Raw genomic sequence first — 12,004 nt, forward strand, 5'->3', positions numbered from 1 at the left:
TGCCTAGTGACTGCTAAAAGCAGACGAAAGAAAAATATGAATTGAAATGAAAATTTAAAAAATTAATTTGCTATAAATAAAAACTGTTGTCAAGGCATTTATTGTTAAGTGATTATTTTATTCCATCGTTCCACCGATATCTCATGCCTCATTAACTGAGAACATTACTACAATTATGGCGGTTTTTAATGGCGCAATCCATTAAAACAGAATGAACTATCTCGAATTATTCAGTGTCAAGAATAGACGCTATTCAGCTTCTGCTATATCACAGATTGTTGCGTCTCACCTGTACCTCAATATTTTTTCAGTTGTAAAATTTTATGCATTTTAGATACAGGTAAAAGATAGCAACCGATCACCCAGCATAATCTGGAAAATTCAAATCATTGCTAAATTTTTATACAAATAATGCTTTACAAATGATTTTTGGTCAAGGAGCAGGAGATTATCCTTTAAATTATTCCAGAACATAACATTTGCTGCATTGGTAGAAAAGAAAAAAGCATTTCTTCGCCGAATCAAAAAATAAACGATTGTTCCTGTCATTCCCGTAGTTAATGCATAACACCCTTCTTGACACAGAGGTGCAGTTGATTCACGAATAATACAAACTTCTGCCTCCCGACGGGGTTGAGCTCAATCATTCAGTAGAATAAAACGTCAGTAGTTCCTGTTGAAAAAATAATAAGCTTTCTTGTTTTTTTTTGAGAGGCTGCATCCTTTAGTTGACCCAATAAATGCCCTTTATGATCTATGCTGAAACCACGACGATAAAATTTTCATGTCCTCATACGGCTATGCCGCCTCTGGGTTGCCTTCCTTATAAAATTCTTCGCGTTTTAAAAAGAAATGGCTGCCGAGCAAACTATACATATTCCAATTCAATTAAATATCCTTCGGCCCCTAAAGTAGTTAAAAGGATAATTTAGTCGTCCGTAAATTATGTGTTACCGTAATATTTGATTTTTCCTAATAAATAAGATGCTTTATGTTGCGGGTGATCGATTCTAATTAGAATTTATTTACTATGTATATTTCATCAGAAAAGAAGTCCCTAAATTTTCCACTAAAACTATCATCTCAGTTAAAATTAAATGAAACGGTTCCTTAATAAAATAACCTGTTTTAGTTAACATTGTGCCCTAAGTGCCTTTCAATATTAATTAGAAATAATAATTCAAATTATTTTACTTAGTTTTTGGCTATGAATTTGTTCACTGACATGCAGTTACAGTTTAGGAGCTAATATTGATAAGTCAGTAGGAAAATGAAATTTTAATGGGCAACAATTTTACTGACCTGCTTACAAAAAAACCTTGTATTTTTTCTCCGCAGAGACAATATATTAAAATGGGGACTCTTCTGCAACCGAGTGAGCCGGGAATGTTTTATTCACGCGTCGATATCTCTTTAATATTTGGAAAACTATTTCTCAGTGTGTCTCCTCTACGTACTTCATTAAATTCAATTAATATTGCAGTTTATTTATTGAATTAGTTTAAATTTATACTATTAAAATCCCTTCAATAATAGTTTTGTTATCTTTGAGATCAATATTACGTCAAAAAAATATAAGGAAAGAGTGTTATTGATGCCTTAAAAATCTAAATGATTCATAAATTTTAACTTGACATTTATATGACACAAACCATAAATAGTGATGATTATATATATGATGATTGAGGTATTGGGGGTCATAGATGTCGACCCGTAATATGGTGAATATTAATAACTTTTACAGGGAACTGAGGATGTTTTAGATTCATTGGACATTTTATCTGTGATTGCATGATTGCTAAGATAGAGACACTCCTGACTTTTACGGTTTTAGAAGATTAAACCGCAAGATCTTGTAAAAAAGGAATGCATTCTTATGAGATTCTATTTGGGATATTTTTCTATGTATTATTTGGTAATCATGCATGCTAAAAATTATCTGTTACAATACGTACACTTTTGCATACGGTAAAATCGCCATAAGGCAGCATTGATCGCAGAGAAATGGCTGGTGGATGGGGTGAAACGAATTCAAGGCAGCTCCAAGCGTCCAACTTCCTGGCTCGACGAGACCAAGGAAACTTCAGCTCGGGCCGTCCGGATTCTTCTTTCCGCTCCGGTTTGCCCACCAACCTTCCCCCGAGTAGTTTTCAGGGGGGGGGCTCTCTCCCACACCTCGGGGAAGAATGTCCACAGCCTCGGGATGTCACACACAGGGGCGCAAGTAGAGGTTTCCTGGGGTTAAGGAGTTCTCTGTAGTTTCGTCTTGAGCCATTGCTCGTGTGGCTTTGATCCTGGGTGGAATGGGCAAGTGGGGCGTGGTAAGTGAGGTATGTGCTGCTTTGACTTAGGGGATGAAGAGAAGAATGTAATGTAGAAAACGGGGATGTTATCAGATGGAAGGCGGTTAGGAGCATAGCATATGTCTTAGCAGCCTATGGAAGATCAAGGATATATGGTGGAGTGAAAAGTATTTTACATCATTGAATACTGATCCAACTCGTAAACGTGTGTGCACATTATCATACTTAAACAAATGCTTACAATTTTCCACAATTATAACATTTATTGCGGCCTAGGTTTCAATGTTACTGCATTACCGTCAGTGATCATCGACCCTGTGTCAATACATCATCTTCACCCTTACTAATGACATTGTTACCTATGCCATATTAAATTTTGATATCGTAGAAAATTGCAAGTATTTAATTCAATATGGTAAAATTCCACTCCATCAGGCAAGAATCTTGGGATTTTTTGCCCATTATCAAGTGTAGTCATGTAGGAGGAACATTTTTGGGTGAACGATACGTATTTATCAAGTCTGAAATATATCATTTTAAACAACAGCGTGGAGGCTGGATACGCCGAACCTCAGATGATTGCGAAACCAGTTTTATCCTGAAGTCACGCAACAATATATACAGAAATGATGGAGGGTTACATAAGCTGCAGTTTTCATCAACTTCTGGCTGCCGTGACGCTTTGTATCCATTTTCGATCGGACACTTTCACATGCATTTAAATTTAGCCTGTATATTCGCTTCCCGCTTAACGTTGAATCATTGAAACCGCATAACACTTCACACACATGACTAGAACGACCGGACTTGGCCTACCCACCACCCGAAAGGGGTGAAAATGAAAAGGTGAGGGTAGAGCTCAGCTCTGACTCAACCACATACGGGTATATTTATTCTATTGTTGGTAGGAGATCATGTTATTTTCCCTAGGGCGCTTCAAGTTTAGAGGATTTATTTTTCGGGGATAATCAAAGCCCTCAACTGGACTTGAACCCGGGACCCTTCGGCCAAGCGCCTATCTCGCTAGATTACCTCATAATAATGAAATTCTCTATATAAATATACTTGCAATATCGCCTCTCGGGCTTCGCACCACTAGATGGTGTCTCAAAATGCCGACGTCTTGGAAACCGACCTGTTAATCATCTTCAGGGCGTATTCCCACTGCTCTGTCAGGATTCAAAATTCATGATTACGATGGGATTCAGGGTTCAGGATGAATCGTAACAGAAGAGTGAGATCATGGCCTCGTCTTTTTCCTGTAGATTGAATATAAACACTTTTCTCTGTCTTCGAACTAAATTCTCCTGTCATCTCATACATCTGACGTATCCAAAATCATTTTTTCATGATTAGTGCATATTCTTAAGGTTATGCCGAAATCCAAACTTCAAAATTGAGAAGGAAAATATCATAGAAACACTCTGAATGAGCTGCTAAAGAAACGTGATATACATGAAATGGATAGGCCGAGGGGGAAAAAATCGAAAAGAGTGGGAGGTAATAGAAGACTTTCAAATATCAATTCTTTTTCCAAAAAAGATGGGGAAAATTAAACAGCGGCATCATGTGGCATGGTAGTCTAATAAACTGGCCAATTATCGAAGGGCCAGTGGATTTATATAAGCGTGAAGGGTTGTGATATTTTCTGGCTTACAGTATATATCACTTTCTAGTCATTCTTAGTTTCAAGAGGAGGTTTCGACCATTGAAACCGCATGACATTTCACACACATGACTAGAACGACCGGACTTGGCCTACCCATCACCCGAGGGGTTCAAATGAAAAGGCAAGGGTAGAGCTCATCTCTGACTCAACCACATGCGGGTATATTTATTTTACTCTTGGAAGGAGAGCATGTTCTTTTCCCTCGGGCGCTTTATGTGTAGAGGATTTATTTTTTGGGGATAATCGGCCCAGACGGCATTACATAGAATAGTTTATTGAGGGAAACAAAGGGAAGAAATACGTAAATATGAAAATATGCTGATTGGAGAGCGGAAGTGAGAAATACGCAAAATCACTCTTAGGAGCCTTGACTTCTTATGATAATGTGACAGAAAAAAATTAGCGTTAAAAATTATACATCGTTGCGTGACTTCAGGATAAAACTGGATTCACAGTCGTCAGAGGCTCGGCGCATCCAGCCTCCACGCTGTTATTTAAAATGATATATTTTGCGATGTTTCGGACTTGGTAAATATGTATCGTTCGACCAAAAATGTTACTCCTACGTGACTACACTTGATAATGTGCAAAAAATCCGAAGATTCTTGCCTGATGGAGTGGAATTTCACCATGTACAATTAACTTCTAATATTTTCCTGTGCCTAGAGCGGGAGATAATCTTTTTGCTAGACTGTCTTTATAGCTCTTTCATCTCGGGTTGGGGAGAGGTTCATGTCTTCACTTAATATATCCGAGTATAAATAAGCCAAAGGCAAGTCAGGGGAGGTTTGGGGTGGAGGGCAAAGGCATTGGCGGTGTGGAGCGGGATTGTTGAGACCGGGAGCGTCGCTTGTGCCCTGCGGGGACGGCCCTTGGATGATTTGCAGAGGGCCGAAAAGGCCGCAAAGTCAACCCCGGTGGACTTTTGAAAAAGATACGTCGAGAGCAGTTGAGCAGGAGTGGGAGTTGGCAAGTGCGGTCTGCGGGGAGAGAGACAAAAGGGCCGGCCATTGTTTGAGCGTGCGACGTCAACTTTCTCCTCCTGGGAACCCTAGTTTGCCGGCCCTCGCGGCTAAACGCGCGGAAATCTGATCTCTAGCCGGCCCTTGTGCGCTTCTCGCGTGATCGGCATCCGATTCATAAGCGCGTGGGATGTGCTCGTGGGGCCCCCGGTGCGGCCCGCGGTCGGCGGCGCACACGCGTTGCCTCTTCCACAGAGACTCGTTTCACCCTTGGCGGCCTGTTTGGTCGGAACTTGTCAGGGTTCAAGGAGCGTCCGCTTTGATGCTAGGACTAGTGCCTATCTTTAAAATATGAGTGTAAAGCACCCTTGTTCCGTCAGCCTCCGCCATATATGCTCGTGATATCTACCATTTATCTTTTATTTTTTTTCTAGAGTTGCTAAAGAAAAGAGAAATGGCTTTTGTATTCCTACACAATTTTAAAAATCAAACAAACAACGCAACCAATGCAATAGTCTATGCTTAGTCACTTAGGAACATTTTTGAATTTTTTAATCGCTTTAAACGGTTTAATTATAAATTAAAGTCAATAAATTTGCAAATTAATCAGTTTTACAGATTTTTTATTTGAAATTTAAACTTTTTATCAATTTTTTAGCGTGGAATTTTTTCTTGCGCATAAACAGGTTCGGAAAAAACAGTGGAGTAGACTCAGAGCGATGTTTAATGTCCCAGGCTTTCTAAAGTTTTTCTGAGAATAAAAAAGGGAGGAAATGAGTGTGAAAAATGATGGGTAGGAAACTTGAGGGTTATTTATATGAGTGAAAAACCTTCTTCTTCCCCATCTAACGTGTTTCGGGGAACGTAATGGACGCACTTGCTCTGTGTATCTTCCTCTGGGCGCTTCAACGGTCACATAAAAATAGCCGACCCGCACACCGTCCGCCTACCATTGTTCGGGCCGTGTTCCCGCAGCTACGCGATTTACAAAAAAATAAGCTCGAATAAAGGAGTCCTTTTGTCCTAATACGAGCACACACATGAGCGAGCCTTTGGGGGGTCTCTCCTCTAACCTTTCATCTACTCTCCCTTGAGGGGCCTTGTGTGTTTTCTCTCAGTGCGCCGAGATATAGAGGGAGCGGCCGAACCGCACCCCCTTTGGTGGGTTCCGCGTTTAAAACTGCGGGCTGCTCCCGCGGTGGGGTTAAGAGTGCGGGAAGGAGCGGCACGGGTTAACTCGGCGCCGCTTTCCCATTGATGTGTCCGCCCTGGTTGTGCTGGTTTTAGAGTCCGGCTCCATTTCTCTCTGCACTTGTGTGTGACCCAGCGAGCGAACTGAAGGGATAGCGAGAGAGTGGGCACGCTGTTTCCGCATCCCCTTTTGGGTCGTAGGTTGGGCTGGCTCTCTCTCTCTCAGGGGTGGCAAGGGAATATATGTATACCTAACTGCGCGGGACACAGGCGAGGCTGAGGGAATTAACATCGCCTCCGCCAGGGTTCATGTCAACCGGTAAATAGGCGTACAAGTTCGTCGGAGCGGATCCATAAATCCGTATCGGTTTGCTTTATTTAGCTGTGCATGTGCTTACCTGAGGAGCGGAGAGGGGAGGTCCTTAAAGGACCAGAAAGGCATGGCCGATTGCCGGTTGGCGGCGCTGCGCCCACCGCGGGCTTCTCACCAACGAGTGGGGCTGCCAGTTAGTCATTCGCGTGTGCACTCTTTGACGATATAGTGAGGCCAATCGAATCCTTTTCCCCCCCTTTCTCTCTCTGCACGATTGATACGTCTCGTCTCTCGCATTCATATCCGTTTCTCTCTATTGCTAGTGATTGTCGAAGAGCCTTAGTTATGCCCACTCTATCCAACGCTGTAGATGTGTTGAGACCAATTATAATTTATTTATCCCTAAAACTGACTGAATTGGGCATTTAAGTTCAAAAATTTATTTATGAATCTCTTGCTTGATATTTTAATATCCACTTTTTTATGAAATGATTTTTTGCCATTTTATTAGATGACGAAAAGGGTATTTGTATCCCTAAAATAATTTTTTTGTGTGTATTCTAACGCCTTCTAATATGAAGCGTTATTATTTCTTTGCATTTACTGTAAACCTGCATAAAAGTAGAAAATTTATTATAAAATCCCTGATTTGAACTAGGTTTGATGCCTTATAATTTAAATATATCGAGACTAGTAACGGAGATAACTTTACATAGTCACCCGCAATGTACATATTTGTGACAATTTTACAGAGAAAAAATCATTTGCCTAGGCCATTTTTCCTGTGAGGAATTTTCACACAAATTATGTCATAACTTACTACCAAATATATTTTAACGGGCCAAGCTTTTTATTTGGTATATATGTACAATACTGGATTCCCCACGAATAGGTAGGTGCCACGACCAGTGTCATTAAAAATGTAGCTTCTTCTCTTGTGGCATATTATTCTTTGGCATTGTTGCGACGAAGGAAGTTTTATGCAATATTGATTGTGAATGCTTTATGGCTGTTTTATGTAACCTCGCGAATCGGATTACTATTAGCCGTGCAAGATGGAGACATTTGTTTCATCCGACAAAACACTCTCCAGTTCACTTATTGCCACTTCACAACGGGTTTTCAAAAAATGTCTACATAACAGGGTAACATAGTAGCAAGAGATTTTATTAATTTTCCTCTGTAAGTAGCTGGTGTTGAGCTAAAATAAAGTAAGGCACTTTATACTTTACACACTTACTTTATTTTTCTACACCTAGTTTCAATGTGTTCTACGTCATTTTTAAGCTACACTGCACATTTTCGCATCGAAAAAGTACGTTAATACCAACAGAGGTTAAGATCCGCACGCTAAACGGGTTTTATTACATCATAATATCCTGTAATAATGTTCGTTAGCTGTAAGTGGTTTTGCATAGTATATTTGCAGGTATATTTATACATAGTATATTCAGGTATATTGCAGGTATTATATATTTTTTTAATTTTATCTTCATAACAAAATGCTTATCTGAGAGACTTTAAAATGCATATAGCTTAATTTCAAGTGAAATAGTGTGCTATCACCTACCTATCGAGACAAAAGCGTACCTTAAACATCTACAAATCGATCACTGCTCTGCAATAATGATCATTTGAGAGCACATTTGGTTCTGTGATGCACTAAAAAGACCAGTGAAGCATTTTTGCATTCGGTGGAACTGCTATCTCTCTCTACCAGAAGCCGCATTTTGCGGAGGACGAGCGATTTATGCGGACGGATTTTCGGCGCATTCGGAGGCCGTTCAGGTGGAAGTGATCGCGTTACTGAGTGCCAAAGCGGCGTATTGGCTCGGGAGAGTTTTGCCAATTTGCGATAAAGACCAGTGTCAGAGGGAAATGCGTAGTCACAGGCACTGGAGAACAATGATTACTTCAACTCCAAGTTCTGACTGCACAAAATAGATGCCAAGGCCTGCTTATTCTTCACAGATTGGGTAAAAATTTTGTGAGCTAAACACTAAGCTTTACTTTTGCATAACCGTGAATAGGCACAAGTAATCTTTGAACGTTTATTGAGTGAGTCTATAATTTGCTTTAAACCTTTGTAAAACACTGCATGAAACAAGTGATTTTGTTTTATAAATGTTCTTTGAATAATCGGTACCTCCACTGCATAAACACTCAACAATAGCCCACCGAATCAAAGAACTACAAGGGCTACTAGATGAGCGGATTTGATTCGGTGGGCGATTCTTGAGCGTTTATGCAGTGGAGGTATCGAATTCTCAACAATAAAATGATTAGGATATTCACAAATAGAAGAATTTTATAAACAAATATATTTTGATATTAGATATTTACCCAGGGTAAAACTGGAGATATCGTAAATTAATGTATCTTAACTTATCGTAACTTCCATTACTTTCAATTATGTTCGCAAAAACTTGACAGCTCTCGTATGAAGGTCACGTTCGTGAAACTTGGAATAAGTGAGACTACCCTCCCATAGCTGCTTCCTTTTTTGAAAGAAAAATACAGTAATTTTATCAAAAAAAATTTACAATTCAACCTTACAATGAACATACTGGGAATACGATAAATGCAAATATATATGATCTATACTTTGCTGATAAAAATCAGTTCCGCTGTCAATTGGAGAAATTTATTTTTTAATTTAGTTATCCGCGTTTTAATTCTCTGGTTGCAAGCAGTATTTCATTTCATTCTTCCATAGTTAATAAAACAAAGAAGGACTTTATAAATATGTATTATGTCTCAATGATAGTAATTCAAATGTTGAAAATACGAGGAAAGAGTAATGGTGGGTATTTTGATTTAACGGCCAAGATTTTAATTGTCTTATCTGCAGCACTATAATAGGTTGAAGAATATTTTTCTGAATTCTCCCCAAAATTTTGAAACATAACTTTGACTTTTTACGAGGGTTTGCCTATTATAAATGAATAAATCGTATGTGTCTCCAAGATTAGTATTCATATTTTTCATTATCTCTTAAATAGCCTTTGATTGATTTATAAGCTCAATTTTAATTTTTAGTGACAACAGTTACTACTGTAAGGATAGCTGTAATTCTACCAGGGATATGAATTCAGGTGTGAAATTTATTTCGATTTACCATTATTCAGTGTAATGTAGCATATTCAATGCTTTTAATATTGAAATATAGTAAAATTTAAGCTCCAATTGATGCGAAAATCAGGGTACCTATTCTATCGGAGATGCACGTTTCACTGATTCAGCCTTTCTGGTTCAGGTATAGCAGTAGACGCGTGCCTCATTACCGCGTTTAGGTCTGCCCGGGAAAGGGAGTGTTGTACGGACCCATATTGCGATGAGGCAACTTTGAATACTTCGCACCCGCACATTCGTCTGCACCGAACCCGGCGGCCGAGTCCCAGGCGGTGCGCCCCGGCTGGCCCAGCTGACCCTTCTCCCCAGCTGACTCTTTCGCCCCTGCCGCTTCTTCGTCTGCGAAACACATTACCCTCATCATTTTCTCATTTGTGTCCGAAGTATCCGCTCTCTCTCCCCACATCTCTCCTTTCCCAAATTTCTCTCTCCCGCCGCTCCTGCTACCACTAGTCAAACACTTTCCGGGACAAAACTTCCACTTCAGTTTTAAGCTGACCAGCGCAAGCTCTTCCCCACTCGTCCAACTTGGTGCTTCCTCCCTCTTCTTTTTCAAACTGCTAACCCCACGCATCTTCTACCCTCAACATTACACCCTTTCTCCTCCACCCTCTCTACTCATGTTTCGTCCTCCCCTTCATCCCTCTATGCTCGCAAAATTACGACATCGTGCATCCTCAATTCCTATTTCCTCCACAGCCTTCTAAGCCCACATCTTCTTTCGTTCCTATTTTGAGAAGCACCTGATGATGCTAATTGTTTAAGCTAAAAACTAATAATAGAACGTAGACATATGAGATTTTTTGTTAATTGGGTAAGGAGGCATGCAGGTGGAGTGCTTGGCCGAAGGATTACAGGTTCAAATCCAAAGTGGACCCCTAAGACAAAACAAAAAACCATCAAGGTGCGAGGAGGCACATTTGAAGTAATTGGTCCAATTACTTTGAAGTTTTGAATTTTCAGGCTCATTCTTTCTGTGGTGAGCTCTGTCATCACCAAATCCAAACTACTTTCAAACGAAAAAACCGAGTGAACAAGATGATGAAATCGTTTCAGCTAAATCAAATGATATTTTGTAGTTAAATCTGCGAAAATCAGTAGCTGATTTAAGAGAAGTGACGGCTTAGTTTGTTATAGAATGAAATTAATTCATACATTGACATCGCCTTGTATAAAATTTTTTCTTCACTTCGATGCACAATTTTTCCATTTAACTTGCGAGCTACAGATTTTTTTAAATTAAAATAATCACAATTTTTTTCTTTCAATTAGAAGATAATCATGACTTATAGACGCCAAAAACTATTGTAATCTCTCGAAAACAATTACTTTTTCTGCCCCTGACCACAGTAAGATGCAAGAAAGCACCTTCAGGTTGGAAAACAAGGTATCAATCGTATCATAGGTTCATAGAATTCTTCTTAATAATGAGGGAAAGCTAATAAAAAAATTCGATTATTTTCAACAAAAGATGGATTCCCGATTGTGACTTTTCCGAATTCCCAATTTTTCGATTTGCAGCAATGCTTACAGCCATCACCAGTATTTTTTATAAAATTAGCAAAAATATATGAAACCATGCAGATTTAAATACACGTTCTCTCTCTCTCTCTCTTTCCTTGAAAAATTTCTGGGTAACTTTATCCACATCTTACACATATGTGATTATTTATGTTAAAAATATTGAAAGGCCTTCGTTACACCCTGTTTACTCACTTATTCACCCGAGTCCCTCACCAACTACTCCTCCTACCCCCACTCCTTCTCTTCTCAACCCCGGCGTGTTGGAAACTCTCGCCGCACGCGTGCCGGTCGACAGTCATTTGTTCTCCTCACCACCGACCTCGTCTTGGGCGCCGCGTGCCATGTCTCTCCCACCCTGTGGTGTGACAAGGCGGGCTTTAGAGGGGAAGGAATGGGAAGGCGCCACGAAAAGAAAGAGTCAAGTGTAAAAGAAGAGGGAAGAGGAGCCAGGTGCATCCCGAGGTTGACGAAGGATTAGAGACACATAAAGAATTCAAACGGGATTGCTTACCACGTGGACCAAAAATTCATCGTTTACGTAGACATTTAACAATGACAATTAAAAGCGTATAATTTCGTGGTCCCACAAGGTGCTAAAGACTACAGATATTTAATTTCAGCTTGCTTATATAATAGGGTGGTTTCCTATTATTTTTTTATTGCCGGAATCGAAAGATTATTACTCCTGGAGTGCGCATTTCACGCTCTTAGATTTCGCGACTAAACGAAAAGTGAAAAATTTCAAGTAGGAATGATGGGAAAAGTCCGTGTGACGTATTTCTTGTTCCACCTGTCAGCGTGTGAGGTGACCTTGGGGTGAGGCTTTTAGCACTGATACGACGCAGGCTGCTAGCAGGTAGCAGAGTACTCTGCTAGCAGGTAGCGCTTGGCTTAAATAAGGATTATAAAT

The 12,004-nt window shown here is 39.9% G+C and overlaps 1 protein-coding gene across 2 annotated transcripts in view; it reads left to right on the forward strand.

Annotated features, from left to right (window-relative positions):
• The window catches only part of LOC124162426 (rhombotin-2-like), a 293,106-nt gene that overhangs the window by 228,227 nt on the left and 52,875 nt on the right, over positions 1–12,004 (forward strand). The window lies entirely within an intron of this gene.

Source organism: Ischnura elegans, chromosome 7 (assembly GCF_921293095.1).
Source record: "Ischnura elegans chromosome 7, ioIscEleg1.1, whole genome shotgun sequence".
In the NCBI taxonomy this organism is placed as follows: Eukaryota; Metazoa; Arthropoda; class Insecta; order Odonata; family Coenagrionidae; genus Ischnura; species Ischnura elegans.